The following is a 25,614-nucleotide window of genomic DNA, read 5'->3' as shown; positions in this document are numbered from 1 at the left end:
ACCACAATGAGCTTTTCTGTTGAAAGGGGGGTGGCCCTCCCCCCCACCCCAAGTGGATGGGGTGGGGGGGCACCTCATGTAGCCATCCATGGGGGAAGATTTCTGCCCCTATGAAGGGGCATCTGCACCCAGGGAGGATTACATGAGATGCCCCCCATCCATGTGGGGTGGGGTGGAGGGCCACTAGAAACGTGAGGACAGGCCCCGCAAAGGATGGGGCTTGCAGGGTTGGGCCCCCCTGGGCATAGAGAAGGGACCCAAAAAAATAAAAAATGCAAATGTCCCTTCCACATGGGTGGATTGGGGGGGCACTAGACCACCAGGAGAATTTCTAGTGAAAGGGGGGTGGCTCTGTCCCCCCACCCCAAGTGGATGGGGGGCACCTCATATAGCCCCTAGGAAGGGGCATCTGCCCCCAAGGAGGATTACATGTGATGTCCCCCATCCATTTGGGGGGGGGAAAGAGTGTCACGACCACTGGCCCTACCGCCATTGGCCCTCCCCTCTACCCCTGTCCCAGTGTATCAGCATGTACATATACACACAGCCCGGGGTCTCCAAAGCACCACTGGGGGGTCTTGCGCCAGGCTGAGGATGAGAAAGAAGAAAAGTTGGGTCCAAGCTTGCCGCGCTTGGCGCCTTGTGTAACCTCCATTGGGTAACTGTGGCCCAACCACTTCCTATTACTCCAACATGGAGCGGATAAATCCAAGCAGCATTAACCTGCTTCAGACTTGCCTTTTGGGTGTGGCTGGCTATTTAAGCAACACCCAGGCAGGGAATCCCTACTTCGCGTCATTCTGCCAATGCAGCGTGATGCTCACCGGCATCGCTCCTGCTCTGAAAGAAAGAAAAACAGCTGTTAGACGGAGCACTGTACAACGGACCCGATTTCCCCGATCCCCAGCAGCACTCACCTGGTTATTCTCGTGTAGGATCCTAATCGGCAAACCCTCATCTTGAATCTTGATCAGCAACGCTTCAAGAAACACCGGCCCTTCGAGTTTCTCCGCCGTGGATCCTCTTGGAAAGAAGAAAACAAGGAAAACAGTTAGTAAATCGAAACGGCATTACGTGCAAGGAATAGCAGCGCTACAGGAAGCATTAACATAGCGCATACCAACTGGGCAACATTTTGAGGACAGTGAAAGAAGCATTGCGCGCAAAGGAATAGCGGCGCTACAGAAGGCATCAGCATAGCCCATACAAACTGGGCAGTACTACAAGGGCGCTGAAAGTATCGCCTGCGCCAGCAAAAAGACCCACAACAGAGCAACGCACACAAGAGGGCAGTGCTCTGCAACAATGAAAGTGAGAGAACGCCGTGCATGAAGGGAACAGTGCACAGCCAGAACACAGTGCGCCCGGACAGCCCTAAGAAGCAGTGCGTGCGCGATAACGGACTACAGAATCACTAAGGACAAAAGCGCATACAGCGAAGTGCGCACAGTTAAACCAGAATAGTAATCCACCCCTTAAAGACAATAATCCACGGCGCAAGGAAAAGGACACTTATCCATGCCAGCAGGACTGGGCGGGATACAGAGCCACAGCCAGTGACGTAACGGGCTCCACACCTACTGCGCCCCTGCTAAGGAAATAGCAGGATGGAGAGCTTCTCTTCTCAATAATCCAGGTGAGTGCAGACCAGGAAGTTGGGTGTCCAGGGATATACAGGGTGGAGGGCGGAACCCTATCAACCATCCTCATTAACACAGTCTTTTGCATTCTTTCAAGAACCACGCCCAGGGGTCCAGTTCCTCCAGAGAGTCCTGACACAGATTTCAGACGAGAAGAGGTTTCCAGGTGTCCCCGTAGAGCTAAGGTGAGCGTAACATCGAGGGCCAATAGAAAAGTGTGGGCAGGCCCCCCAAAGGATTGGGCCATTAGGTTTGGGCCTCCCCTGGGGCAGATGGGTGCCCATTTGCCCCTAGGGAAGGGCCCAGAAAAGAAAAATACAAATGTAAACATGGGTGGATTGGGGGGCCCACTAGACCACCAGGAGAATTTGTAGTGAAAGGACAGTGGCCCTCCCCCCAACCCAAGTGGATGGGGGGTAACTCATGTAGCCCTCACTGGGGGCAGATTTCTGCCCCTATCTGCCCCCAGGGAGGACTACATGAGATGCACCCCCATCCATTTGGGGTGGGGGGAGGGCCATCAGAAAAGTGTGGACGGGCCCCCCAAAGAATGGGGCAGTAGGTTTTGGGCACCCTGGGGCAGATTGGCACACTAATGTATTTGTATTTTATTTATTTATAAAGTGCGCTAGGCCCGAGGGCAACCAGGCGCATATCTTAAGGCACAGGTACAAAAGGATGGCATTGATAGAGTTACAGACAGGCAAAGATTATATTCACAGGTGCATATCTTAAGGCACAAAGGTACAAAAGTGGCATGGCTATAGGTACAGGCAAACAATAGGTTCACAAGCAAAAGTGCCGGTAGTGCATGAGTAATGGAACAGGGGGCTTAGGCTGGTAGTGAGTGAGGTGTAGAGGATAGCCATAGCTTGGCTTTGTGTTTAAAAAGTGTGGCAGATGTAAGGGTTCTGATGGATAATGGCATGGAGTTCCAAAGTTTGGATGCTGGGACTGGGAAGCTGACACCACCGGCAGTCTGCAGGTTGTATTTCGGAATAGTAAGCGATTGTGCTTGGGCGGATCTTAGTGTCCGTGAGGGGATGTATTGCGAGAAGCGAGAAGTTAGGTAGGTAGGGGCCTGGTTGTTGACACATTTGTGAGTGAGAGTCAGTGATTTCAGCAAGATTCATTGGGCGACAGAGAGCCAGTGTAAACTCTTCCTGGTGTCAAAGATGTGCGCCGACCTGGGAATGGCGAGGGCTGATCTGATCGCATTATTTTGGGTGATCTGAAGTTTGTTGAGGTTACGTTGGTTAGTACCTTGATAAGGTGCGTTGCAGTAATCAAGTTTAGACATAACCAACGTCCTGGCGAGAGTAATGCAGTTCTGGGTGGAGAGGAATGTGCCCATTTGCCCCTAGGTAAATGGCAAAACAAAAAAATAAAAGATCAAGAAATACCTGTGCCTGTAGGGGGGGGGGGGTTGGGGGCACCCTAAACCACCAGTCATGTATGTCATGAAAAGAGAGGTATCCCTCTCCCCCCACCCAAAATGGAGGGGAGATCTCATGTCTGCCCCTATGTGACGCTACGGAGGGTTACTTGAGATGCCCCCCATCCATTTGGGGTGGGGGATAGAGGGCCACCAGACAACCTGGGAGAAGTCCCCCAATGGATGGGGCAGTAGGTTTTCTACACCTTGGGGGCAGATTGGCACACTTATGTGCCCATCTGCCCCTAGGGAACAGGCAAAACAAAAAAAATAAAAGATCAAGAAATACCTGTGCCTGTAGGGTGGTCTGGGGGGGCTCATAAACCATCAGTCAGGTATGTAATGAAAAGGGGGGTGTCCCTGTACCCCCCCACCCAAAATTGTGGGGGATCTCATGCAGCCTCCCTGTGGCCAGATTTCTGCCCCTATGTGTCGCTACAGAGGGCTACTTGAGATGTCCCCCTATCCATTTGGGGTGGGGGTAGAGGGCCACCAGAAAACTTGGGACAGGCCACCCAATGGATAGGGCAGTAGGTTTCGGGCACCCTGGGGCAGATGGACACACTAATGTGCCCATCTGTCCCTAGGGAAGAGATAAAACAAAAAGATAAAAGATCAAGAAATACCTGTGCCTGTAGGAGTTTGGGGGGCAACCTAACTCACCAGTCATGTATGTCATGAAAAGGGGGGTGTCCCTCTACCCCCCGCCAAAATGGAGGCGGGAGTCTCATGCAGCCCTCCCTGGGGGGCAGATTCTGCCCATATGTGTCGCTACGGAGGGCTACTTGAGATGCACCCTCATCTATTTGGGGTGGTGGGGTAGAGGGCCACCAGAAACCTTGGGACAGGCCCCCCAGTGGTTGGGGCAGTAGGTTTTGGGTACCCTGTGGGCAGATTGGCACACTAATGTGCCCATCTGCCCCTAGGTAAGTGGCAAAACAAAAAAATAAAAGATCAAGAAATACCTGTGCCTTTGGGTGGCTGGGGGGCACTGTAAACCACCAGTCATGTATGTCATGAAAAGGGGATGTGTCCCTCTCCCTCCCACCCAAAATGAAGAGGGGGTCTCATGCAGCCCTCCCCGAGGCAGATTTCTGCCCCTTTGTGACGCTACGGGGGCTACTTGAGATGCTCCCCATCCATTTGGGGTGGGGGCTAGAGGGCCACCAGAAAACCTGGGACAGACCCCACAATGGATGGGGCAGTAGGTTTTGGGCAGTCTGGGGCAGACTGACACACGCATGTGCCCATCTGCCCCTAGGTAATTGGCAAAACAAAAAAATAAAAGATCAAGAAATACCTGTGCCTGTAGGGAGGCTAGGGGGCACCCTAAACCACTAGTCATGTATGTCATAAAAAGGGATGTGTCCCTCTCCCCCTCACCCAAAATGGAGGGGGGAATCTCATGCAGCCCTCCCTGGGGCAGATTTCAGCCCCTATGTGATGCTACAGAGGGCTACTTGAGATGGCCAGTAGAAAACTTGACACAGGGCAGTGCATTTTGCCCATCCTGGGTGCGGATAGGCACACTAATGTGCCCATCTGCCCTATGGCGAAGGGGCAAAAGAAAAAGAAGAAAACTCTTGTTTTTTTCTGTTGGTGTTTTGGAGGTTTGGGATTATGATGAATGGAAGGGCTGGCTGCTTTGTAAGGAAAGCAAGTGCAGTGCTGGGTGTGGATTGCTGGATCTGCGGCTAGCAATGGCACAGCACATTGGTGTGGTGCTTACATCCTGTGCACAATGTTCAGACAGAGGAAGTGAGCACCATAGTAAGTGGACATTGGGCATTTTGAAGGAATGAGTGTGAGTACCCCCGGTGCTCAGTAGTGGAAGTTGATGATGGGAGCATGGCAGTGTGGTTTGCTTTTTGCTATGCTGACACTGATAATATATGTGTTTTTTTCCGTTTACAGGTCTTGTACAGTTCAAGCTTCTCCTTTTTTATGGAAGTATGGAATTAGCATTTTTTCAACATTGTATATTACGCGGGGGCGGATTGTTAGTGGGGTGGGTGGGAACTGGGGCTGGAGTGTTGGTGGTGTGAGCAGTAGTGGGTGATTGGGGAAGGTATTGTGGTGGCCTGGGACACACCTGCAGGGGCAGGATATGAATTGCCCCCCAGACCAGCTGAACAGTGCTGTTCCCCTGGGAGGGCAGTTTGCCACTATGCCATCTGCACAATGTTTGCTTTGTGGTGGGGGTTTCCATACGCCCATTGGTCTTATTCACATTTCCTATCAGTGTGCAGTTCAGCCTTCCATGGTGGGAGATGACTGGGATGTGCCATGTATCTGGTTGAAGGAGTCGAAAAGTTTGCAGATAGCAGCCTGAAAGTTTGGATGTATTATTGGTGGGCTGAGTACAGATTGCAATTCTTTTTTGTTTCTTTTGCAGTTGTGGCTAATCGAAAGCTTCTGCTGACTTATGTAAGTAGTACAAAATTTCCTTTTGTTAGTATGTATTGTAATGTGGTGCTGGATGGTTACTGTGGTGAGTGGGACTGTGGGACTGTGGCTGTAGTGTCATTGGTGGGAACGGGTAGTGGGGAGGTCATGTGGGCAATGATGGGTGTGGCCTGAATAGAGGAAGGTGGCTGCTTTGTAGGACATAAATTTAGTAAACATAATTACCACCACTTTCTCACAATATGTTTGCGCTAGTAATGCAGATGGTAATTTCTTCTGGAGCTCTTTCCTTTTATTGGAACGGTCACTATTTGTTTCGTCCAAGTCCAGCAGTGTTCCCAGTGAACCCTGCCAGTGTCCCAATCCTTTTGCAGGGGGCAAAGCTGTAACTCAGGCCAGCCAGAGGGTCAGGACAGTCGGGGGGTGATGATGCTGGCCTTGGATGCCCGTCTCCTATGTGGGTCTTTCGGCCCCCAAGTTCAGCAGTGGTTGCAGGGAGCCCCGGCAGTGTCCCCATCTCTTCCTGGAGGGGAAAGCTGTAGCGCTGGCCAACCAGAGGTCTAGGATGGTCGGGGTTGATGTGTGTGACCGTGGTCGCCTCCCTGCCTTGTTGGTCGACTGCCCCAAGTTCAACAGTCCTGGAGCTTTGGCCAAAGCCCTCACATTGAAACTGTCCAAAATGTTATCCATTTGTGATGATTGGCGCACATTCTGTCAGGGTGCCTATATTCAGCGAGTATACAATGCACACTTGCTCGGCGTTCATTTCCTCTGTCAGAACAGTCACTCTGCCAAAGTATCACGGTGCCGTACGTGCAAGTCACCGTACCACCGTGCAGTACAATCGGTGGGCCACAGGAACAGAAACCTTCACCGATTAGAATTGTGCCAGCACAACTGTGCTATTGGCACATGGTGACATAGTGTGTCCTTCACCTCCTTCCCAGAAAAGTATGTGCCAATTACGAATTGCCCCCCAGACCAGCTGAACAGTGCTGTTCCCCTGGGAGGTCAGTGTGCCAATACCCCCCGCGAAGGGAAAAGCTGTAACGCAGCCCAGCCAGATCTCCAGGATGGTTGGAGATGATGTCCCCGGCCTTGGACATCCGTTTACCATGTGGGTGTACCGTCCCCAAGCACAGCGGCGGCTCCATGGAGCCCCGGCTGGGTCCCCTTCCCTCCCCCGAGGGAAATACTGTAACGCATCCCAGCCAGCGCTCCTGGATGGTTGGGGGTGATGTCCCTGGCCTTGGGCGGCTGTCTCCCATGTGGTGTGACCATCCACAAGCCCAGCAGCGGTTCCAGGGAGCCCCGGCAGGGTCCCCGACCTTTCCCATGGGGAGAAGCTGTAACGCAGGCCAGCCAGAGCTCCAGGAAAGTCGGGGATAATGTCCCTGTCATTTACATAAGTCACTGGTGGTTTAGGATGCCCCCCACACCACCACCAACAACTTTTTTGTTTTGGATAAAAAAAATGTTTTGCCCCTAGCCTAGGGGCAGATGGCCATATTACTGTGGCATCTGCCCCCAGGGTGAGCAAAACGTACTGCCCCATGCTTGGGGGGGGTCTGAACCAAGATTTTTGGTGGCCCTCTCCTCCCCAGGGAGAGCTACATGAGGTGCCCCCATCCACCTAGGGTGGGGGGGAGGGCCACCCCCCCTTTTTTTTATAAAATGCCTGGTGGTCTAGTGCCCCCTGCCCTCACCCAAAACAATTTCCTTTTTTTTTGTTTTTTTTGTTTGCCCCTTGCTTTCTGATTTCTGGTGGCTCTCTCTCCCCCACCCCATATGCATGTGGGGCATCTCATGTAGCCTTCCCTGGGGCACATAGGGGCATAAATCTGCCCCCAGGGAGGGCTAGATGAGGTGCTCCCCCATCCACTTGTGGTGGGGGGAGAGGGCCACCCCTCTTTTCATTCCATATATTCACTGGTGGTTTAGTGGCCTCCCCACCCAAAACACCCTTGTTTTTTTTTGTTGCCCCTTTCCTAGCAGCAGATGGGCACATAAGTGGGCCCATCTGCCTTCAGGGGCAGGAGGGGCAAAATATACTGCCCCATGCTTGGGGGGCCTGTACCAAGATTCCTTGTGGTCCTCTCCCCCAACCACAAATGGATGGCGGGGCATCTCATGTACCCCCTTCCAAGGGGCAGAAATCTGCCCCCAGGGAGGGCTACATGAGGTGCCCCCCATCTACCTAGGGTGGTGGGAGAGGGCCACACCCTTTTTATGTAAAATGCATGGTGGTCTAGTGCCCCCTCACCCCCACCAAAAACAATTTCATTTTTTCTTTTGTTTGCCCCTGCTTGGGGGGCTTGTACCAAGATTTCTGGTGGCCCTCTGCACCACACACCAAATGGATGGGGGGATCTCATGTGCCCCTTCCTAGGGGCAGCATCCTGCCCCCATGGAGGGCTTCATGAGATGCCCCCCATACACTTAGGGTGGGGGGAGAGGACCACCCCCCCCTTTCATTATAAAAAATGCCTGGTGGTTTAGTGGTCCCCCACCCAAATCTAAATTTCATTTATTTATTGTTTAGCCCTTGCCTAGGGGCAGATGGGCACATTACTGTGCCATCCACCCACAGGGGGGCACAACATGCTGGCCCACGCTTTGGGAGCCGGGGGTTACGGGGGTAGAGGGCCGCTTACATAGTAAGCAGACCCTCCTCCACCCACTTCACAAACAGATCCCTGGTGGTCTAGTGGCTTTGCTGGGTGCGGATCGAGCGATCTGCGCCCAATCCGCGACCAGCAATGCTTCAGAAAAGGTGTTGTTGGAAAGGGGAGATTCTCCCCTTTCCAACGACACCTCCCTCGATCTGAACGGCACAATAATGCCGCAGATTGAGGGAGAAAATGAAGGAAACTCACCTTCTGTTTTCACGGCGGCAGCAAAATTACTTTCAATTTCACGTCAGCACGCATTACACGTGAGATAGCTCGTCCTTGGCACTGTAAAGTAACCCTAGTTTTAAGGAGAAAAATGGACTTCCCTTCTCTAGGCCTTCTTCTTCAGGAATTGCTTGTAAAAAAGCTTCAGCGAAGGCTGGATGGATCATTTCACTGGGCAAAGGCTAGGCCGGGATAGATGGCCGGTTCCTCTACTTCCCTTTCTTCGATGGTAAGGGATTTATCAGCTTCTCCAAAGCCTAAGTTACCTCTGTCTGTTTTATATGGTCACGGTCTGGGAATTGAGGGAACAGAGCTCTTTCCAAAATTCCCTGCGTAATTTGGTCTCCCCGACACACCTCAAAAGGGACATCACCACGATTCCGTAAGACAACCTTCACGTCTCCTTGCAAGTGAGGATCAATAACGACCGCTAAGACGTCTATCCCGAACTTCCATGCTAAGCCAGATTGTGCGGCTAATAGTATGTAATATCCCGGAGGGGGAATCAGAACTAAATCCGTAGGAATCATTCCTCTTTTCCCAGGGAGAATAATAGCTTCCCAACTGCTACAGATATCAAACCCTATTGATTCCTTGGTGGCAATGGAAGGGTTGGAGGCTCTCTGAGTTAGCTTTTGAAATTGTAGTGTTCCCCAATTTGTTTCAATTGAGTCACATCCCACTTCTAACACCACATATGAGGAACTCATGGTGGCAACAAGTAAGACAGACTCAAGTGATCACAGTTGAAGGGTGTTTATTGAACAATGAATGCTGTATGAAGGTTGTAAAAATGCCTAATCTAAAGCTAAATCTAAGATGGGAGCAAGCGTCAACCATCAAAGGAACATAAGGCAGTCCTAGTGGTGTTGTGTGATATAAAAAGGGCCTATACTAAGAAACCTCTTACCAAACCTTACAACTAATACAAAAAGGGTGCGGGAAAGTTTTCAAGAAAAGAAAGAAGCGTTCTCAACTCAAACAATATGTCAGGTTGTGGTACCCTGGGTCTCTCTTCCCCACGTTTTAAGCATGGGGTAATGTGGGATCGTGGAGCCCAGTACACTCTCGAGCTCTTGCAGCATGAGATAACAGTTCAGCTTTCAATTATCAGGGGCGTTGATGGACAAGTCTCTTTTCACTTGAAAGTCTCTTGTCTTGGAGGACCTGATGTCTTCTGAAATAACAAAATAAAAGTTCCTAAAGTTATGAACGTTTGTTTCTTGGTTCTACTTAGGGTAAGGATTCTCAACCCTCGGGTCCCCCACTTCTGGGAGCTGGCCCCTCTTGAATCTTTGCCTCCCTCGGTCGGGTTCCCTATGGCTTTCCTTCTTTACAAATCTTAATGTCTTTTTAAACAGTTCCAGTGGACATCCCTCAGCCGGTTTCACTTCTGTCAACACACTGTTCCTTGGGACCTTAGACTTCACCCCTCTTTACTGGTATCCCTCCTTCGGGTTCACTTTTGCTGTTTCAATACTCTCAACATTTGCGGGATTCACTTCCCTTTTATTTTTTACCATGCGGGATTCACTTCCCTTGCTTTTCTTAACTGTTTGTAGATCAAAGACTTTCGATTGTACAGGGATTTTGCTAGACCCTCAGTATGACAATTTTTACCTATTTCGGTGGCTCTCCTATGGCCTTTGTAGTTTTTTGCTCAGATGGAGATCGGCCAGAGTCTCTTGAGTTAGTACCCACGTGGTGCTGGTTTCCCTCTGCAGCTGCTTTCTCCTTAACACTTTTTACAGTTCATTCTTTTTTCATTGAACTTGGTTCAAACTTGCCACCTTGTGTCATGAACCATCGGACGCGTCCTTTCTGGACTTCCTGGTCCCTGACCCATAGGGGCTTGCACTCAGCAGTACTCCCAACATGGCCGCCAAACGCGGAACGCTGTTTACCGGTTTCTGCGTCGTACGCACTACGTTCTATAAAGCGGACATGCCCCCCGCGGCCCTGCGCGTCTCAACGGTACCGCTTGCCGTGGCTAGACATGTGCTGCCGTAGTTCGCTTTTGCTATATCCTTTGATTCCTGGTTCCCGGTCCCCCTAAATTCCTCCTCCTTCATTCCTCCTCTTTTTTGTCCTCTATTGCATCCCGGATCTCCGTGCACTCGTTCCCTGAGTGCACTCTTCGCCATTTCCTGGACTTTACCCGGACATCTGAATGTTCCCAGGAGACGGGACGCTGAACGCACGCTGGAACCCGAGGACCTACGCACAGGGTTATACAAGACCCGAACTGTGCGAAAGAAGACTCCATCAAAGAACTCCAACAAACAACATAGACAGGTGAGAAGGAGGGAAACCTGTGAGAGATTGAGACGCCAACAAACTGATACAGATACGGACATGGAGGCTGTAGTTCAAGACCTCATGCGCGGCATGCAAGAGTTAACCACAGAAGTTCAGAATCTCAAAGCCGAGAATGCTGCATTAAAACAATTAGTTCTGTCACGTGATTCCGCAACCAAGGAAAGTGTATTGCTGGGCAGAGTAGTGGATAAATATGATGGCTCATCAAAGAACCTTCGTGGCTTCCTTGATTCGTGTTTAGAACACTTTACCTTTAAGCCCTACTACTTTTCCACCCCCAGAGCAAAGGTGGGCTTTATGATTTCGCATCTTTCTGGGAATGCATTAACCTGGACTACGCCCTTAGTTAATTCTGGAGAAGCCCTCCTGAATGATTATGATGGGTTTGTACGGGCTCTAAAGACCATGTTTGACCGCCCAGAACAGTGCCCAAGAATGTCTATTGGATTTCCAACAAGGGTCCCAGGATATGCTTACCTATGTAACATGCTTTAAGCAACTGGCCAAGGAAACAGATTGGCCTCGGAGGTCTGCTTTACCCTATTTCGGAGAGGACTAAATGAAGAGATAAAAGACGAGCTAGCCAGGGTAGCTCGCCCAGGCTCCTTCCAGGCTCTTATGGACCTCTCTTTACAAATAGACTTTCGTATCCAGTAAAGGAAGGCAGAAAAGAAGAAAACAAAGATGCCTTACCAAAAGACCTCTATAGAATCTTCCTCTAAACCTGAGCCCACTCCTGCCCTGACCACAGACCCAGAACCCATGCAACTGGGGGCCTTCCGTGGACCCATATCCCTGCAAGAAAGATTGCGATGGATTCACACCGGGCTGTGTATGTACTGTGCCTCAGATAAACATCTTGTGAGAGAATGTCCTTTGGCCCCTCCACGGCGTTCAGGAAATGCCAGCTCCCGATACTAGATGGAGCACAGCTTCGGGAGAGAGATGTTTGCTCCACACCTATTCCATCCTTGAACTCTCCTGGACAAAACAACCTTGTGATCTTGCAGGCCTTTCTATTGCCGTCCAAGAAAGAAACTTACCCCATTCTGGCATTATTGGATTGTGGGACCATGTGGATTTTTATAGATCAGGATTGGGTCACTATCCACCACATTCAATATGAAACTCGAGACATCATGCAACCTGTAGAGGCCATTGATGGAAGACCTCTCTCTTCAGGACCAATAACCCTGCAAACCAAAGAGATCCAGCTCTCGATAAACCATCATCAAGAGGTGATCAAATTTGACATCATAAAATCTGCCCATTATCCAATGGTACCGGGTATGCCCTGGTTACAGAAGCACAACCCATACATCAACCGGGCAGCAGGATCCTTGTTTCTTGGCTCCAAACATTGTATGGCTCACTATCTATCCCTGGATTCCTCCTCAAGATCCTCTGAAGGTACGCTGACATACCAGCAAGGCCCATTCACGGTCTCAAATATTATCCAGGTCCCCAGGGCCTATCAGGATTACACTGATGTGTTTTCAACTGCCATAGTTCAAGCCCTACCCCCTCACAGACCTGAAGACTGCGCTATTGATACTGAACCGTCAGCAGTGATTCCCTTTGGAAGGATGTTCATCCTATCAGAACCAGAGAAAAGGGCCCTCCGAGAATACTTGGATACCAACCTAGAAAATGGCACCATACGACCATCCAAATCCCCGGCGGGAGCGTCGTTGTTTTTCGTTCCCAAGAAAGATACTAAGGAGCTTAGGCCTTGCCTTGATTATCGTGGTCTTAATCAATGCACCCTCAAGGACCGCTACCGATTGCCCTTAATCTCGGATATCCTGGAAGCGGTGAGAGGAGCTGTAGTCTTCACGAAATTGGATCTCAGAGGTGCCTACCATCTGATCCGTATAAAGGAAGGTGACGAATGGAAAACAGCCTTTAGAAAACCCTTTGGTCACTTTGAATACCTGGTTATGCCCTTTGGACTCGCCAATGCCCCAGCAGTCTTCCAACGTTTTATGGACCGGGTGTTCTCCGATATGCTGTTCTTCTTCGTCATAGTTTATCTGGACGATATACTGATATACTCCAAGGACCATCTTAAGCATGAAGAGCATGTTAAGGCAGTCTTACAGCGGCTACGTGAATATAAGCTCCTGGTTAAACCCGAGAAATGCCTTTTTCATGTCTCTACTGTTCACTATCTCGGATTTGTCTTTAGTCCAGAAGTAATTGGAATGGACCACTCAAAAGTACATTCCATACTATCCTGGCCTGTTCCAACTACTGTGAAACAGATTCAATCCTTCTTGGGGCTTGCCAACTTCTACCGGAAATTCATACCTTCCTTTTCGGAGATAGTTCAACCGATCATTACATTGTTGAAGAAGGATACTCCCTTCCTCTGGACAGCAGCCCAAGACGAGGCGTTCCAATGATTGATGTCAGAGTTTACACAAGCCCCCATCCTGGCTCAACCTGACATTGATCGTCCTTTCCTAGTGGAGACGGATGCCTCCAACTACGCCATCAGAACAGTCCTAAAGCAGGAATTCGAGGACAAGTTAGAACACCCCATTGCTTATCTCTCGTGAACCCTAACTCCTAGCGAGACCCATTATTCTGTTCTGGAAAAGGAACTGTTAGCCATCCGGCAAGCCTTCACAGAGTGGTGTCATCTACTCCTGGGAGCAGAACATCCTGTTCAGGCCCGTACAGATCATCGGAATCTTCAAGTTCTACAATCCCTGGAATGTAGGAATAGTTGTCAAGCCTATTGGGCCTAATTCTTTGGCCAGTCCCAGTTGCACATCCATCATGTTCCTGGAACACACAACATAATTGCTGACGCCTTAGCCCAACGTCCCGACTACGAAACTCAATCCTTCCCAAAGATGTTTCCCCATACACTTTTTGTAACCCAAGCAATCACTCTCCTGGAAGACATTCGGATTCAAACCCAGTCCTCTGAGATCTGGAAGGAATTTACTGGGAAGAATCGATGGAATCTTAAAACAAAGGACGGGTATTTGTTCAAGGATAATGGCCTGGACATCCCCACACAGAGACTGCGACAAAGGATTACAAGCCCCTATCATGATACCCTTCATCCAGGACATCGTGGCATTACCAACACTCTTCGTTTAATAAAAAGACAGTTTTGGTCGCCAAAAATGAAAGTTGACGTCCAGCAGTACATCCAAGCCTGTGTAGTCTGCAATCAAAGCATGCATGATAACAAGAGGCCGGCGGGTCTCCTACTCCAACCAATGCTACCAACAGCACCCTGGGAATTCCTCGCTACGGACTTTATTGTGGAACTACCACCTTCCAGGGGATACACAACTATCATGGTTACCAATGATTTATTCACTCACATGGCTCATTTTACACCCTTGTATAAACTACCATCTTCCTCAGAACTCGCTGGAATCTTCCTGGAACACATATTCCGACTTCATGGACTCCCTTCCAAGATCATATCAGACAGAGGACCTCAATACATATCTCAATTCTGGAAACACTTATGATGTATACTAGGAATCCAACGTGTCCTCTCCTCAGGTTATCATCCACAGACCAACGGAGCTACTGAACGTGTGAACCAAACCCTGGAGCAGTATCTTCGTTGTTTCACCACCAAGGTCCAGGACGATTGGTCACTCTTAATACCTGTGGCTGAATTTGCCTACAACAATTCGGATCACTCGGCTGTCAAGACCAGCCCCTTCTTCTGCAGCCAAGGATTCCACCCTTCGGTTCTACAATCCATTCTCCCACATCCTACACCAGTTCCTACAGTCGACTCCTGGATTGAAACCCTCATCAACATATACAAGGAAGCCAAAGAACACCTCGAAAGGGCCCGAACTAAAACCAAGCACTATGCGTACTCCAAAAGGAGAACAGGACCTTCCTATGCAGTGGGTGAAAAGGTCTGGCTATCCTCGAAACTACTGCCTCGACACTTAAGACCTAATAAATTGGCTCCTCGGTACTATGGCCCCTTTTCCATAAAGGAAATCATTAACCCAGTGGCCTTCCAATTCAAACTACCAGACTCCTGGAAGAGGATCCACCCAGTGTTTCACACGTCTCTAATGAAACCATACATCCAGACCTCCCGGACTGCTCCAAGATCTATCCCTGTGGTCGTTGATGACCAGCTAGAATACGAAGTGTCCAGAATATGGGACTCCAGGTACCGACGTGGTCAGCTACAGCATCTGCTTGAGTGGAAAGGGTACCCACCCAGTGAACGCACCTGGGAACCAGTCTCAAACCTAAATGCCCCCTGTAAAGATACTGGTGGGGGGTGTCTGTACTTCTGCTCTCTATATGGTAGAGGAGAGGCACAGAGGACCCCAGCCAAGATTCTCTATAAGGTAGCAATGGACGAGCAATCAAGGCCTAGCTTCTCAGGAGGTGATGCAGGCTGTTTCTTAAGTACAGTGTAGTCACTGAACCCCCACAAAGGAATGTCCACACACTGTATTACTGAAAACACAGTCTTTATATAATTAATATTCAAGTGTATGTACACGATCACAATAACGCACTTTGTACTCGGAAATCAACAATGGTAAATATATACAATTCTGAGGTGGTACCACCAATATTATCAGATCTCAATAAAGTGCATCAACTATACTGTTAGAATGTTACACAGATCAATAACAAGGAAACCAGCAATAGAGATAGGAAGGAAAGCAAGATGGTTGACACAATTGGCAGAATACTGGCCCCTACCACTAGACAAAGTTCTGTGTGGAGATCCCCCACTTGGGCAATCTGTAAAATAAAGATATAGCACAAGCCCAGTCCATATATTGCTCAATAGTCTTGTTCTCTCCTATAATGTTTTTACCCCTCCAATGTACCTGGTGGAGTAGAGTTCTTCGTAGAAGCGTCAACGGATCCTTCTTGAGTGACTCCCTTTAAAGCAGGAGCCACGGATCGTCAAGAGGCGTCAAAGAATGGGAACTTGGCGTCGATGAGAAGTTTGAAGGTGCCGAGACCACGACGTCGATCCAGGCGGTGCTCGTCAGCGACGTCCTGCAAGGATGAGGTGTGCGGGGCACCTCGGCGATTGATTGTTCAGGACTGCAAAGAGTTTCAGAAGAACTGTGGCCCAGGAAGGGCGTCGAGTCGTCGAAGTCTTTGTGGCCTTCAGGTGGCGGGAACCCCACCGGTGGATTCTCCTTGGCGCGCCGGCGGCCCTGGCTCTCTCCGACAGGATAAATCGGTTGTCAGTGCAGACAAGGGAGTCCTTCGATTGAAATGTTCTTAGGCATAGGAGCGGGCGGCTCCGGTCGTCGGTGGCATGGCGTCAAGCGGTCCCCGCGTCTGGCCAACAACTTCGACGGGCCCCCAGCGGTTACACAAACCTGCGAACCCTGGTCGACGGCAATGGACTTCGACAGCGGCGAAGGCCTGGTGCTTCACTTTCTTCTCCTCAGCAGTCCCGTCTCGGGTCGGCAGCCTTTCGAGGGTCTGACTTCCAGGGAGCTTCGGCAAAGGTTAGCGGTGCTCGATGGTCCCTTGGAGCACAGGAAGAGGGCGCCTTACCAGGTCCTCTCTCGGATCAGTCTTCGTCAAATTCGGCAGCTTTCAGATCGGGTCGAAGCAAATGCAACAGCAAGTCTTCTTCCAGCTGGGCGTCGAGAATCAACAGTTCCAGTTACTCTTCAAGTGTAGACACAGCTTCTGAACAATTTCCAGTGGTGAGAGGCCCCCAGATATACTATCCTGTCTCTCAGCCACACTGCTGGGTCACTCTCAGCAGCCAATCATACAGATGGGCATTCATGCAGTCAATCAGCCAATCAGGCCTACAGTGCATTCAGGCCATCCTCCTCCCTCTCAGACACTTGCAACAAGGAATGTGGATTGGGACAAGTACCCAGCCATTCAACACTACACACTGCATTCAGGCCAGTTTCGGGCAGGGCTGTCTCAGTCTTTGTCTCTCATACCAGAAACCAGACAGCCACAACAAGAAGTGCATATTGGTCACACACTCCATTCACCCAGGTCCCACCCACAGGGCTACCCACAACATGCAGTCACTGGGAAGGCTCCAGCCAGTCTGAAAGAAAAAGTAACAAAAGCTCAATTACCCCTCTTTTAGTCCACCTTGCAAAGGGGTCAGGGACCAAGGGATTTTTTGATAGATATCTTTCTTATCTATCTAGGGGTCGCATAGAGACATATCATTGTCCAGAGAGCATTCAAAGTAAAAAAGATAATATTTTAATAGATTGAATTACACACTTCTATAAATGGTCGGTGCTTTCCACAAGGCACCTCCAAACTTTAGAAACAAATTAGAACACATAAAATTTAAAAGTCCAGCACAAACACACACATATTCTATTCGTGGTGTCTAGGGTTAGTAAAGTGACAGTTTTTATGAAACACCTTTCCAAATCAATTGTTTAAGTTTCTGATTCTGTTTGGGGAAACCAAGGCATTAAATGCGCAGCATGAGAATTTTAACTAACGCTGCAACAAAAGGCACATCTATTTTTGTGTCAGGATGTCTACATATGTTTCGGCAACAATTTGCATCAACACCATGCCTGGAGTTCTGCTGCTCTAGTTGTGGCCCTCTTCAGGACAGGATGCTGTTTTTTAGGTTGATATAAATTCAGAAAACCCCAGGTATTCACTTTATTTTCCAATGCTGAAAAGAATGGAAATATGGAATTCGTGTTAGAGCTTGGTCTGGAATACAGTGTAAAAACTCTTCTGGTAAAAGTTCATGCGAAATGGATACTCTATTTTCCACATTTCCAATTGGCACTGACCTTTTATATGCTTTTGTGGTCGGACTCAAGTTTTTGATTTTTGTTGTAAAAAGCACAGTGAAGTCACTCCTTATGTTCTGTGTATCTTCATGCAATAAATTCCCTCTTTAGTATTTCGGCTGCAAACCAATTTTAGTCTTTACGTCAAGATACTTAATATTTAGACCTAAAACAAGTTTCATATATTGGTTTTTGGTATAACATTATTGACATGTTTTTCTTCCAGAGTGCATAGTTAACTGCATTCTTTACTGACCTGGTAGTTTAATATCTAGGTCCTCTGATTTCGATTACGCGCTGAATCTTGTGATCGCTGCACGTTTCTACTATGAATGGTATTTGAAAAGGTATCGTCTATTTCTTTTGTTTAGTTAACCTGTGGAGACAGGCCCAACGTTGTTTTAGCCATGTACTTCATGTTGACTACAGTATCTTGATTTTCGCTTGCTCGCGGAATTCCGCGGTTGTGTCTTTAAAGTGGAGAGAGCAGCGGGTCGTGGGAGAGCGATTCATTTACCTTATGAGGTATTCCACAGGTCAGTCTTCCTTGTTCATCGTGCAGCTCCTCTCAGTATTCGCGCGGGGAGCCAGCTCAATCGAGGTTGGTACCGCGGGGGAGGGGATTGTGTTTTTCCGTGTTCGCGTGTCATGTGACTACCACGTGCGGATACTGGACGTCTACTCATTTTTGTTTGGTAACGCTGGCGGCCATCTTGGAGCGTGTGTCACAAGGCTCCTTTTTTTGTTTTGTTCTTACTCCGGACCATTTTGTACTTTGTTGATTGTAATCCGTTATGGTAATTTAAATACTGGATTTCAAATGTAAATGTTCCAAACCGCATTATAAATATTCACAGGGTGCCACCCCTGTACTTGTTATAATGCACAACGCTTTTTTGGGAAAAACCTTTTTGACTTGACCTGATCAGCAGGGAACAACTTCTTTTCACTCAAAAGAAAATACCCCACTCGACTGACGAATTTAAGCCATTTTTCACAGTGTCTACATCAAAAATCCACTTTTGTTCGCATTTGCACAAGGCCAGGTCGCGGTCTCCTCCTTTTTTCGAAATCTGGACTGTTTGAATAATAAACCAGAATATTTCACATGGTTTATGTTTTAAAAGGGGATAATGAGCGATAAGAGGTTTGTTAGGTGTTTGATTTCTTATATTAGTCCGATGTTCTCCAATGCGTATTTTGATGTGTCTTTTTGTTTTCCCAATATACAGAAGTTGGCATGGGCATTTGATTGCATATACTACCCACTGGGAACTACAGTTTGTAAATGATCTAAGGTGCCACATTCTTTCTTTTAGTTTGACACTCTTCATATTTTTCGTGAGTGAACAGACCGAGCACATGCCACATTTAAAGTGTCCTGTTACCAATGGGAGGTCCCAAAGGGTTTTCTGTGGTTCTGCTTTTTTTACTCGAGGGTATGTATGAACCAAGTTATCCTTTAGATTTTTCTGTCTTTTAAACGCAAATCTCGGGGGTGCTGGATTGAAATCTTCAGTTTTTATGATATGCCAGTTCTTTAGAACTAATTTGCGTAGTCTATAGCTGATTGGAGTGAAAGTTGTAAAACATGTCATTTTTTGCACTGTTGTTTTGTCTGGCAGATTGAGGCATGTTTCTCGATTTTTATTTTTCGCATTTTTGTATGCCACATTTACTTGTTTTTTTGGATATCCTCTTTGTTCCAGGCGTTTTTTAAGCTGTTTCCCATGGATCTTGTAGTCATCTATGTTTGTGCAATTCCGGCGTACTCTTAGAAATTGCCCTATTGGAAGGTAGGCCTTCAGACTGGCTGGATGATAGCTCTGATACTCCAGGAGTATATTCTTGTCCGTCTTTTTTTCTATATAGGTTTGTGGTTACGGAGCCGTTTATCCCTATTTTAATTTCCAAATCTAAGAAAGGGATACTCTTAGTGTTGTGGCACATGGTGAACTTGATGTTTGTGTTACATTGATTTAAACATCCTTGGAAGTCTAGTAGGAGGGAAGTAGAACCTCTCCATATTAAGAAACAATCGTCAATGTATCTATGGATGGTTTATGTTTTAAAAGGAGATAATGAGCGACAAGAGGTTTGATTCTCTACGCTTAGTATGCGCGTTTTCTTGCTCGCTCTCACCTGTGTTATTATGTGGATATTCTGTGCGCCAACCTCTGCCCCTTCCTCTGCCCCGTGAGGGAAGAAAGGGTTCGGTTTCCGATCATCTTGATTCCTCCATTGTCCTCTGTCGTTGTAGGACCTGGCATATGGGAATCGGCTGGCACAGCGGCCTGTGCCTCTGCCAGCCTGGCCAAAAACCTGTCGGCCCAAACCCCTTTTCAGGGAGGCCTGTGCCTTGTCCAGGGTCGCATACGAGTTGGCAGACTTTGTCAGCTCTTTTATGAAGTAGTACCCGATGAATTTTCTCTTTTTCTGCCGCTGCTTCCGAGTTTGCGAGTTTGCTCAGTTTTGGGTCTATTTTCACTAAAAGCGATCTCCTCCTCTCAGTCGTGATTGTGCTGTTAGCGTTCCCTAGAACGCAGAGAACTCTCTGGGCCCATCCGGTAAGTACCACCGGATCCACCAACTCCTTCTTCTCCCATGCTTCCTCCTCCATCTGAATGATCTTTGTGAGGGGACCCCCAATGTCCAACATCTTGTCCTGGCAGGAACGCCAGGATCTGTCCAGACCATTCCTCATGTCCTTCACGTTCTTGCCCATAAATGTGACCATTTTGTCATCTATCTCCGGGTTGGCTGCAATCTCCTCTGCCCGTAATTTCTTTCTGACTTCCTTCGCCATTGGCGCCCTGAGGCGTTTTTTGAGGTATGGTGCTATTTTCTTAGATGGTTTCCATTCTGAAGAACGAGATTATATGAGGGCCTCTGGGTCCAACTGATCGCCCTATAGCTTGTCTATCTCAGCAACCTTTCTTTTCTTTGGCGCTTTCTTACACCCATTGCTTGGGCTTGGGGATGTTATCGATACAACCTCATCCTCTGTGTAATCATTTTGCCAGTCATTGTCACCCTGCTCCTCAGAGCTAGTGGATGATCTGTCCTGCCACCTGTTTAATCTAACCCTGGATCTCACTGACATTCTCTGCAGCATACCCGGGGCATCTGGGCTGCTTGCGCCATGTGGGCTGGTTTTCTTCCCCCTTTTCCTCTCCCATGCTCTCTTATGCCCTTCTGCTCTTCCATGTCCCGGGAGAACTTTAGCCAGTCCTCCATCAGCATCATCTGTTGGGATCCATGTCCCATAATGGCTCCTATAGCCTTTTTTGATAGTTGCCCCATGTTGGGGTGAATTCTCTTTTGGCTGGCATGAGCCTTCCCTTCTTCGCTGGAGCTACTCATTATTAGAACTTTAGTGGTAGGGTGTAATAAATATGATTACAGGGACCTTGGGCCTGTTACCATCAGAAATATGTATATTTATCTGCAGTGAGTGCAGTAGCTGATCATTCAGCACCAGGCTTTACTGGGGGTTGTGATCATCACTTGCCTAGAGCCGGCGATGCTCTCTTGGCCAGCAGGGGCGATGTGTGTACTTTGTGTACCTTTCACTCTGAGCGACAAGCTTTAATATTGCTCTGATCATGTTTTAATTCCTCTGTTCGTTCCCTCAAATACCGCTCGATCTTCCCGGCTGATTACAATTCACAATGGCCACATAAGTGTGCTGTGGAGCGCCAGGACTTACATGGATCCATTGCACTCACCTCACACTTTGTGACTGTTGTGCCCCCTGTTAGCCAGCAGCCTCACACATTGTGGTCGCCGGTGGAGCCGGACGACCGAACACGTAAGTTTCCCTACGCAGATATGCTATGCTTAAAGCTGCTCGAGCAGCAAAGAAAGAGGACATTACAAAGGAGTAGCAGCGTTTATGGGGAGATATTGTTGTGGATTGGTTGGTTTTATCACATGTTTTTTCATGGACCAATAATATGTTGGACTACCAAAGACTCCAACTAATTGGGAGTTGTAGTTTGTGCTTTGTTACTGTTCTTACTGGGGTTTTTACGAGCGGCTCAAGAAGTAAAGGTAAAGAGAAAGTATAATCCGAGCCTCTGTGGTCTTCACATAGAATCCTAATAAAAACGCAAAATTGTTCTAATAATCAAATTCAGAAAAAACTCAATTCATGTATCATTCAGTAACCCAAGCGTGGTAATCGATACTCGTTTCCCTTCCAGTTTCCTTTTTTGTTGTACAATGATTCACTTTATAGACATTCTTATTATGGGCGTTTCTCATTGCCTCTTCTGTTTATTACATTTTTTAGCTTTTTTGTGTTTTAATTGTGCTATTAATGAATTTTATTCAGAGCCTGAAACTATAATTTTTCTAGTTTCATAGCTCTTTTCCATATACAAATTGTTCAATTTATCAAACACAACATAATTTTCTCAACAGTTATCAATAAATACACTTACAGCACCCTACAATTGGTGCTATTCCTGTATATCCTTTTAAAATCACATAAACAAGTGTGAACAAGGTGTGTAAGTGCAATACATTTACAGAAATACAGAAACACCAAGGAAAAAACAAAGTGCATTCAGCAAGTTGATAGTCACTGCATCTAACATGTATGTGCAGAGCCTAAGTACTTTTCTTGTGTCTGTACGTTACTAAAGAGTTGTTATTCTGCCATAGTTTTCCTGATTTGAGGCAAGGAACAGGACTTATTGTTGTATAATATTTCCTACAATGCTCATTTGGCCAATCCTCAGTCATAGATTCCAACTTTCACGTGGCAAGACGGGCTGCTTCCTAGACTCCCTTAAAAATTACAGCTTAAATACCAGCAATCAAGGACAACTAGATAAATGCTCATTCCTATAATAAAGAAAAGCTTTCAGTGGAAAAAACGATCAACCTTACTGACCTCTGTCTGGAAGCTTCCAGCTTAAAGGGATAGATGCTCTCAAAAAATGTAGGACATTTGAAATACTAGAGTGTTGATACATTTATGTAATAACACTACCATTTGAAGTCTATAACTTTATGTAGTAACACTATCTTTGTGATTTGTGCTCACCTTAGTTAGGTTCAGTGCAAGACTTATTGCATCATTAGAAATTGGTTCACTGACAACTTGTTTTTGTCTTTGCCCTGTTGCTTTTACACATTTTAGAAATAGTTTTTCGGTCCTAGAATACATTAACAAATATTTTGTTTCATTGCAATCATGTGTGTTCATACTTGTGTTAATAGTTTGTCTCTTTCTTGTAACTGTGATGTTGGTATATTCTTTAGTTTTGTTTCCTTAGAATTGTGTCAAGTAATTACTTTTCATTTTGACTTTCTGAAATAATAAAAACAAATAACTTCTTTTCCATTTTCATGGTCCATTTCTTGAACCATTCGCTAGTGAATCCCTCCAACAATGCACCCAACACAAACCGCATAACCATCCTCACCTACTGGGACAAAACTGCACCTAACAATACCTCTCCTGTTACCTAGCTGTAAGAGAAAGAGACCAAGCAACTGAACAAAGGATACGACATCCAAGCCCTCAAACAGCTTCATACTTCCAGCCCCAAACCACTGTACTCAAACAATGCCATGCCATACAAACATGCAGGTGTACCCGGAGAGCACAGAGAACAGATCTCCCCACAACAATGCCATACAAACACACCCTGTGTACCCCAGAAGGCACGGAGAACTGATCTCCCAACACACACTCCACTACAAACATACCATATGCACCCCAGAGGGCACGGAGAACTGATCTCCAAACACAGTGTAATCCAACACTCATCCTCTCCCAACACAAGGTATACCACACACTCATCATAGCATAACAAAGCTCAGCCCCCAAATTCAAAACCGATCCCAACTGCAACGCTCTGACTACCCTCCGTAATATGTGCACCAATCCAATATGGCAGGCTACTCCAAGTAACCCGGTTAAAGGAACATCCCATTGGAAGAGCATGCCAGTACTACTGAACGCCTGTGAAGAAAGACCATACCCCACAACTTCAGCAACTCCACTTCAGAAAACAAAGCACTCCACGTGCCTCAAACAAAACCATGCTGTACCTTATGTCAGGCATACCAACACACACACTCATCACTATCATTAGAGCTTCTAAACTCCACTGGCCACAGAACAGGCATACTACACCCCTTAACAGAGCACCCAACACACTCCAGGTTTGGACACGCACTATACGAGAGTACTCAAAGCAAATGCACACCTGTGCCAGGAGGCCACTCCACTTCCACAATTTCAACAGCTCCAATGCAACAAGCTACACACTACCACACGCCACCCATGACCCTCTCACACCGGACCAAGGCATCACAATTCCAACATTTTCAATGTTCACACAACACATGAAGACATCTTTCACTGTTTTAACTAAAGCATTGAAACTATGCATTCCAACTTCTAATTAAATGTCTTCCAGTAAAACACAAAGTACAACCTGTAAAAGAAATGTTAATCTATTCTATGTTTTTTTTTAAATAGCACCAACATGCCCGCAGGCGTCATGGTGCTCACAAGACTTACCACAATGAACACGCAAGGGGGAAAATGAAGATTGTTCTCCAAAATTCTCCATCGTCTCCCTGTATGTCTTCTATGGCATAGCTAGATTCAGTGCACAGTAAAACTTAGGAAGTCCATCTCCTATCTAACTTTTAAAATATAAAGTCCAACCTGGAAGAGAAAATGTTAATGCACAGCTAAAATCTGTGCACTCTAAATCTCAGCAAACCCGACCTAAAAACACACTAACTATCTCTAAACGGAGGCCACGACTTCCAAAACTCAAGAACACCACAGAAGTCAAACATCCACAGCACTCACATCACACTATCACCCATTTCTTCTTTGGATACCAACTTCCATCCTCTTTGTTTTATAAAGGTTGACCTGTATCACTGTATTTTCACCTCGTCCCACTAGTCTGCCTCTCTTCCTGCACTTCGTGTCTGTATTCTGGGCCCCGGAATGGTCCGCACAACAGGCCTGCAACTTCACTTTCCCATCCATAGGAACTCTGACATACCCTTCATGCCACTGGGGACATTCAAGAAAATAACTCATCATTGGTGGCACATTCCGCTCTGGTTGCGGCCGTTTCGTCTGATCCTCGACGTTTCACAACATCACTATTTTGATTAATGAAGCTGGCATGAATGGAACTCTTTGCCGCTGGCCACAACCCTTTGCCTCAGCTGTGTAACGCTCACCTGGTATCCACAGGGATATCACTCAGCCTGTTCTGACCTCTTACGACCTCGAACCCTTCCCTGGAGTCTACTCGACTGGACTCCCTATTGTCTCTGTGTGCTTGAACCCCTTCTTCCCCGGGGTCCAACCCTTCCCTTGGATCCACAGCTCACCTTGTTTTCTTGGAAAGTGTGCTCTCCGTCCTGCTTTCAGCGCAGGGGCGCGTTGATTGATGTGGGCTCATTGCTGCCTAGTTACTTCTAATGCTTTTTTTCTGTTCTTTTCCCTTTTCCTTAGGAAGCAGCGTGCCAGGATGGGAATGACACCGCCGAAGATGCCCGCAGAACAGAAGGAGCGATGAATGATGGGCAGAAGCGCCGCAAGGTAAGGCTGTTCCTAACGGTGTTCTTGTTCTTGCAGGAGCTGAGCACAGAAGAAAGATGCAGGCCTACTGGAGACCGATCTGAACACGGTGAGTGTCACGCTGCAGGTGCAGAAAACACAAAGCATGTTTCTCAGCCTGGGCGTGGCTTAAATAGTCTCTCGGTATCCCAGGTGTCTCTGGGCTGAACCACACCCAAAAGACTAGACTGCACATGCAGTTCTGGGAACCGAAATATGTAGGGGCACCCATCTTGTCCCCATCAATGCACTACAAGTCCATTCCCCAATGTTATCCTATGGGAGTGAGTGAGTCTGGTGCCACAAGTGCCAAGTCTGACTCCAAGTGGGTCTTTGGAGGGATGGAGAGGCCCTTGAGGGCCATGTAGGTGATCGTGGCCTGGCTCCAGCCTGACATCTTGGAGGGCTGGGGACATGAGGGGTAGGAATCATGACAGCACTCCCCCCAAGGCCCCTCTCAAGGTGGCTCTTCTGTCTGGTCCTGGTTTATTTGGATGGTTTTGATGAAATCGTCTAAGCAAGCGAGGTGCAT

General features: G+C 47.7%; 1 protein-coding gene across 1 annotated transcript in view; it reads left to right on the top strand.

The window, feature by feature from the left end:
* The first annotated feature begins 854 nt into the window (after window positions 1–854).
* The window catches only part of FKBP8 (FKBP prolyl isomerase 8), a 1,109,098-nt gene continuing 1,084,338 nt past the window's right edge, over window positions 855–25,614 (top strand). Inside the window, exons 1-3 of the mRNA XM_069649288.1 lie at window positions 855–1,636; window positions 1,738–1,825; window positions 5,471–5,502. The gene's annotated coding sequence lies outside the window, so the exon portion shown is untranslated. The remainder of the gene's footprint in view (window positions 1,637–1,737; window positions 1,826–5,470; window positions 5,503–25,614) is intronic.

The sequence above is a fragment of the Ambystoma mexicanum genome, chromosome 1p, assembly GCF_040938575.1.
Source record: "Ambystoma mexicanum isolate Mex_15411 chromosome 1p, UKY_AmexF1_1, whole genome shotgun sequence".
NCBI lineage: Eukaryota > Metazoa > Chordata > Amphibia > Caudata > Ambystomatidae > Ambystoma > Ambystoma mexicanum.
Note: the sequence above shows the minus strand (reverse complement) of the source record. Positions and strands in the feature narration are given on the sequence as shown.